The sequence below is a fragment of the Mytilus californianus genome, unplaced genomic scaffold (assembly GCF_021869535.1).
Source record: "Mytilus californianus isolate M0D057914Y unplaced genomic scaffold, xbMytCali1.0.p SCAF_5, whole genome shotgun sequence".
In the NCBI taxonomy this organism is placed as follows: Eukaryota; Metazoa; Mollusca; class Bivalvia; order Mytilida; family Mytilidae; genus Mytilus; species Mytilus californianus.
Genome location: NW_026262701.1, coordinates 23575113 through 23582724, shown reverse-complemented (window position 1 = coordinate 23582724; position 7612 = coordinate 23575113). Strand labels below are relative to the sequence as shown.

At 33.8% G+C, this 7612-nt stretch overlaps 1 protein-coding gene across 4 annotated transcripts in view; it reads left to right on the top strand.

The window, feature by feature from the left end:
* The first annotated feature begins 766 nt into the window (after positions 1–766).
* Positions 767–7612, top strand: part of LOC127703040 (uncharacterized) — a 925706-nt gene continuing 918860 nt past the window's right edge. For all 4 annotated transcript variants that reach the window (XM_052207424.1, XM_052207422.1, XM_052207423.1 and 1 more), the window contains exon 1: positions 767–964. The gene's annotated coding sequence lies outside the window, so the exon portion shown is untranslated. The remainder of the gene's footprint in view (positions 965–7612) is intronic.

The following is a 7612-nucleotide window of genomic DNA, read 5'->3' as shown; positions in this document are numbered from 1 at the left end:
TTGAATAATAAAAAAATATATGAAGTTAGAATAAGAAGGCACATTTGCCCTGTTCAGTGATGTTCAGAATAGAAGTACTTGCTTTTGTACTACCAAACTTGCGGGAACCTGTGCGCTCTAATATGAAACTAAAGGTATGTTTAAATTTCAGCACAAGTCAGGATAAGGTATGATTATGACATGAAATGATTGGCCCTTTATTTGAACTTAAGACAAATTAGCTATAAATGCTTGAAATTGCAGGATTTAACATAGAAAGCAATGGTGCTATACATTAGTTGTTTTATACTAAGGGCTCTTGTTCTTTCCAAGGGGCATCTGCAAGTTAATTTTGATGGAGTTTTGAAGAATCTGTCAAAATGTATCATTTTGAATCTAAACTGTTGCTCAAATTTCAGTCTATCAATTGCTGCTGAAATCTATGACATTGACATAGTGACCTTAACAACTAAACGGTTCGTTATTACCCCAAGGGTATTATCAAATCTTTTCGGTAAAGATGTCGTTTGTGGCTCAATATATTTTGCCTGGAAACACAACTTTTCATAAAATTTCAGTCTATTTATAGGCAAATTGACCTTTGACAAATTAACTTCAAAATCAAGAGGAATCTTTTTTATCCTGTGAGCTACTAGCAAACAATAACTGTAACCTTCTCCTTGGTAGGTTTCTTGACTCTTTTTGATACCAATCATGTTGAAGATTTATTTTCTTCCAATTGCATTTTTTACAGGGTTTGTCTCTGCAGAAACACATACAGTTATAACAGCGAAGACTAAACTTTTAAAAACACCTGGTATCATAAGAAAGGAGGTTCTGTCACTTGAAGGTTGTGCCAGGTCTTGTCTTGAGGCGAAAACAGTTAAATGCCATTTTTTCAAGTTTGTAAATACTACAAAAAGTTGCTACTTATCCGAAACTGATAGGGCAGAAGTCCGTCAAGTCGTTGATGAGGACACACGCAGTAAGTAAACATTTTTGATACACAGATTCGAACACTAAATTATATGAAATACAACATTGCTCTACTCGAAACATTGTAATCGGGAGTGGAAAAACATCGTTTTCGTTTTGCACGAGTTTTATATGTAAATTGTGCTTCTGTTATGATTTTTAAAGAGGACATGCGGCCTTCTTTCACTTTAGGGGTTTTACACATAGTAAAAAAAATGAGGGGACTTTTTTTTGGTAGTATAAATGCTATATATATATATATATATATATATATTACATTTATTACATCGGTGATCCGTTTATTTGGCAATCGCAATGGCAGTCAGCAGGGTTTAAGAACATTTGTTGTTCGACCTGTTAGTCAAATGCGTTTTGTTAAAATATACTTTTTTACTTTTTTGGTCTTTTGGAAAATATTGTTTGTGCTGTATTTAGACCCCTCTAACAAGAAATTTGTTTTGCATGCACACGTATAAAAATTGCGGTTTTTATGATTGCGTTGGATAAAAACCGCAATATTTATCATAGGTTTGAACGTTGTTTTCAATTTAGACTTGTTTATATATAAATTTCTTGGTAGAGTGGTCTAAATACAGCACAAACAACATTTTCCAAAAGACCAAACAAGTGAAAAAGTATATTTTAACAAAACGCATTTTTTTTGACTAGCAGGTCGAACAACGGATGTTCTTAAACCCTGCTGACTGCCATGGCGATTGCCAAATAAACAGATCACCAGATGTAAAAATGGATCTTAATTTATTAATTGAAAACCAAACAGAAAACAATAAACTTGCGGAAAAGATGGTTTACCGCAAACATGAGGTGCAAAAATTTGTACACCATATCCGGATTTCGACAATAAATGTCTCTTCAGTGATGTTAGGAATCGAAACGGTATTTGGAAGGCCATATAATTTACCTCAATTTGGGATTGACTCTTGAATTTTGAAGAGTCAAAATAGGATGAACGGATCATATAAACCCGAAGGCAAATATAATACAAGCCCAAACGAAAAAATATAAACAAGACTAAATTGAAAACAACGTTCAAACCTATGATTGCAGCAACCATCTATCAAGGAAATCACGATAGAAAATACAAGCCCAGGAATATCGAATCATCTGGGAGATATATACTCCATATGCAGGCGCTGTTGGAATATTGCCATGCTCATTGCGACAGAAATATATTAAATGACAAATTCTGAATATATTTGTCTTAAAATAATTGAGAATGAAATTCCAAACCATAATCAGATTCGAAATCATTGTAGTAAACATTGTGCAAATAGCCTTAGTGAATTTAGAAATGAATTAAAAGTTTTAACTGTTTCTGGAACCATGGACTATCTCTAATTTTAATATAAAAAAACTATTCTTTCTATTACATTTGTTTTTTAAAACTCACTGAATGTTAAATTTATTTTCCCCTAATTTTCAACACTGTGTCTAAACTACCCCGGCAAAAAATGTTTGGACTCGATGGTATCTAATATCCGGCACGGTGACGGAACATCAACAGACAGAGAAAAGGTAGTTTTCTGTTTATTTATTTGTTATTGTTATGATATCGAAGAATATTTATACATATATAACTGTTTTCTATTGTGAGATGTAATATTTTCTACAACCGTTCTAGATTAACAGAGAAATAAGTAAAAATGCACGTCAAAATGACGAATTGAGTGAACCGTGCCTCGAATTTGTTTAATTTCTCCTTAAATTGTTCACATGGTACGAAAAGAAAGGTACGGAAAGAAAGATATTGACACGGAGATTGCAAAACTAGCCACTTTGAGCACCCCATTTCTGCGTATGGAACGAAAGAAATGGGTCATGTCAAAATGGAAGCACCCGGTTTTGTCCTAGATTTCACAAGACAAAACCCGGTTTTGTCAAAGAAAAAAATGCATAATCGCATAACATAATTGAACTTCAGCAGTTAAAAGGAGTTTGGTGGCTGGTTGGAAAACGATTTCTTACAGAGGACAACCTGTTATTTATTTGAATCTGTAAACACTTAATTCCTACTTTATTGGAACAAAAATAATCATGTATAATTTTGCTTTGCGTTAAAAAAAATACTATTAACTGCGAAATAGATAGAAATAATTCCTATATGATTTGCATATTAGGGAACACGTTAATATGATTGGTCGAGAGGGCTTCCGGTAGCAGCTCTTAAAGTAATTTATTTTTCGATAGACGACGTTGACGGAACTACTTTTTGTAACCAATGTAAACAAGATGGCGGCGATAATAACGCTAGACGATAAAAAAAATTATTTTCACTTCCCGTTGATCGTGTAATGAAATAATAAATACTAAATATTTATTTGAATGATAATAAGATATTAATTTATTTATTTTCACCATAAAAAATAAATGTTACTCACGTGCATGAGTCCGTCTGCTACTCACTACTGGACAAACAATGGAACCGGAGGTTATCTCCGACTCGGAGGTAGAAAATCTGTCACCACCGCCTGTAACATTTGAATTGAATTTTCCTGATGATTGGGATACTGAAGCAGTCGTTGAGCTTTTTGAGGTATTGCAGCAAGATGTTCCTGGCTTTGATGAAATGCTAGTTGAAGCTTGTCAAAGCATTGATACACACGAGATAACAGAGGAACCTGTAAAACCTCCTCAAATCCAGAATGACCAGAACCCTAAATTACCTCAATTCCAGAATGACCAGAATCCTAAATTGCCTCAGATCCAGAATGACCAGAATCCTAAATTGCCTCAGATCCAGAATGTTCAGAACTCTAAAACAAATCAAAACCAAGAACAGCACACTGTAACACTAAACAACCAAAATACAGAGGATTTAGACACTGCTGAAACACATCAGGCTGAATTTCACCAAAGTGGTCACCTACCAAACACAAGCAGATTTAAGCAACTTGACGAGACAGCACTCTTAGACATAGAGAAAAACCAATACAGTGAAGCTACTAAAAAAAAACACAAAGTGGGGAATAGGAGTTTTTAATGGTAATTAATCTATGTTATTATAAATTTGCTCCAAATGTTGACATTTCCACCAAACCTACCAAAGTAATAACCAGATTTGACATACAAATAAAAATCAAAAATGGCCATTTCAAGGAAAGGAGTGGATTATACACCAATTCTTCACAATTAATACTAACCAAGAAATCTCACATTCAATATACTAAAGCAAATAACAAACTAAATAGATTACTACATGTACCACCAATATATTACCAATAAAATATTGCAAATTCCTAAATTAGAAATAAAGAAAAAGGATAGAATTGTAAAATGAACAATTTTTGAAGTAAAGTGACTGTTAATCTAAATATAAAAGATACATGTATCAACCAATGATTTTTCCCTGTATTTGCAAGCTGCAATTTACCAAAATTTTATGCGATTAATTTTTCTTTATCTGTTGTGCTAGAATGGAATCATGTTTATTTTTAAAATAGTGATGAGGTCAATTAAACTTGCCTACCATGTATCCGTCCCAATATTTGCCAGATTCACATTAATTCCTAAAATTGTTGTAATTTCATTTTCAGCTTGGTGTTCAGAAAGATTACAAAAAACTCTAGATTTCAACACAATTTCTGAGGAGAATCTTAATGAAAGCCTTCGCAAATTTTATGCTGAAGCCCAGCCCAAAAATTTAAATAAAAGGATCCAAAGTATGCCTGAAAGTATGGCACAGGAATATCATAAAAATTCCCTTAAGAGTGTACGTTCAGCAATTAATAGACACCTGAAGGACATTGGTCGCAACATTGACATTGTTCGAGACAAAGACTTTAAGTTAGCAAATTCAATGCTTAGTGCTAAGCTTAAATTCAACCTTCGTAATGGGCTGTCTCGTCCAACTCAGCATCATGCTATCATTTCGAACTCTGAGTTACAGAAAATAAATGAGTTCCTTTCTACAAAGAATAATGTTGTTGCACTTCGATTTAAAGTCTGGTATGCCCTAGCAATACACTTTGTTAGTCGTGGTATTGAATTTCACCAACAGTTATCAAAGGATTCAATTAAATTTGTAAAAGATGAGGAAGGGAGAGAATACCTCACAATAACACATGACACACACCAGAAAAACTACCAAGGTGGTATAGAAGACTCCTCAGAAGAAGCCGAAGACAAAAGAATGTACTCAACTGACTCAGATTCATGTCCGGTCCAAGCTATTAAACTTTTTTTGTCAAAATGTCATCCAAATTCAAAAAGTTTGTTTAATCAGTGTAGTCGAGATGCACTTCGTGGCAATCCGAATCATTATTCAGTTTGGTACACTGAAACACCAGTAAAAGTCAAAGCATTTACAAATTTTATGCCGGATATCTGCAAAAACGCTGGGGTAAAACGGTACACAGCACATTCCCTACGGTCAACTGCAATAACTGCAATGAGTGATGCTGGGCTAACAGACAGAAATATAATGTATATGTCTGATCACAAATGTGAGGAAAGCCTCAAGTCCTATTGTAGAAGACCTAGCAATGAACAAAAACAAAAAATCAGTGCCGTCCTTGATACTGTTGCTACCGGTTCAGCAAAGTCAACTTCTCTTGTTCCAAGTAAAAACACGCAAATTCAAGCACCAACAGTTCAGCGAGGCAACTTACCTTCTGAAATTGGACTCCGTGATAAATCTCTTGTTCCAGTGTCAGCCGAACGAAATATTCTTCAACCTGTTTATGCGCCTCGTCAAAATCTTATGGTTAACAGTCAAACAAACCAGGAACTGAGTAAAATGTCGGGGTTTGCGGCAAATTCCGTTTTTCACAACTGTAATTTCCATTTCAATTGAACTGTTGAACATGACTTGCCGTGTGTAGGTAGCATGGTAGTATTTGCATTCCAGAATTTAGGTTGCTCTTTTGTGTACCCTACTTAAGTCAATGTATCTGAACATTATGATTGGACAAAAAATACAGTATCAACTGAACATACTTTCCCAAACTGAGGGATTAATCAGGTGTAGAAAAATATGAAATAATTTTACATACAGATGAAAATGAATTTTTGAGAATTTTTTTAAATTTTGTATTCACTGCACGATAAAAGACCTAAAAGCACTAGTGGCCTTAAGTTCTTAAAGATAGCAAAAAAAGTAAACGGTCATGATACATATTCAAATTCATTTCTGAATAGTAAAATGAAAGTACTTCAGTTAACTGTGAATGTAGAATTTTTAGCAGTGTTAGAAAGTGGTGAAAATTCTAAAAAGGCTATCATTATCCCTTATGGGCCAGGAAATACTACCGTGCCACCTGTAGTGGCTGTGTGTTGATGACCTACATTTGTACTAAATACTTTCAAACCAATGACGGTGACCAACATAAACACCGCACTGATTAATGAATTTTGTTGAATTTTACGTTGTTAGTTATTAAATTTAAAAATTGTTGCAAAGAAAAATTGAAGCGAAATATTCTTGTAGTTTATTTTTTATCAAATTGCAAATTTAATGGGAGTATATTTTGTTGCGCTTACCAAGAAATATATTCATGCGCGAGGCCAATTCAATGACACAAATACACAATATGTGTGATAGAGGTTACGAGTGGGGAAATACAATTTCGTATCTCTAATTTTAAAGAATTATAAGGATTAAACGCCTTTATAAAGGAATTTATTGGTGTATAAACTGGACCAAGTCACTCACAAACATATCATAAAAGTCCTTCGGACTTAATAAAGGTTAAACCGCAAATTGATTTTTAAGCTCTCTATACGTTTTTTTTACATGAATTGTGTAAATTTTAGTGTTTAAACTTAAAATTAGAGTTTATGGTCTTAAAAATTGAAGGACGCACATTTGATATGTGATTTTCTTGCACAACAGGATGGTTATCTTTATAAGTAATCCAATCTACCTAGGGGTGTAATATTTCTTATGATCGTTTAAAATGAATCTTCTTAAGGCTAAATGTTCATTATAAGGCATGATAATGAAACAAATGTATATATGCTTACAGAATCGCATAGAAAATGAATGTTTATGGCGAGAAAAGGATTACAATAATCATGCATTAAAAATCAAATTTATCTATCCCTAATTGTAACTATATTACTAAGTATAAATTAGTATTATAATAGTCTCAGGCCATCGAGAAAATGCAATAATGATTAGTGTATTAATAGGCGTATAAATAAACGGTTCTGTTATCTCTCCATTGTGTTATGATTATCGTACATTGACGGTGGTCAATATATTATTGACAATATATAGTGACGGATTCAGGTTTTTTCAAAGTGGGGGTAATTCAAACAGCTTACATACCGCAGAGCGTAGCGAAGCAAACAATGTTTTGGACGAATTATGCTAAAAAAATCGTAAAAAAAATTTATTTTTTTTGGGCCATCAAAGGTGGGGTGGGGGCGTGTGACCTATACGCCGCCTGGATTCGCCACTGATGTTATATAACTAAATCGTATACCAACTTAAAATTTTAAAAGAAAAAAGAAAGCAGGGACACCCGCGAAATTGGATGTATGTGAGTAGGATTATCATGTTTATTCTAAAAATTCACATTGATATTTTGGAATTGTCGGAATGCGAGACCAAGGGATGCAAATTCGTGGCGGCTTGAACTATTTGTATGAAGCTTCAGAAGGCCTGACTGCAACATACCTCACACACAGATCTTTT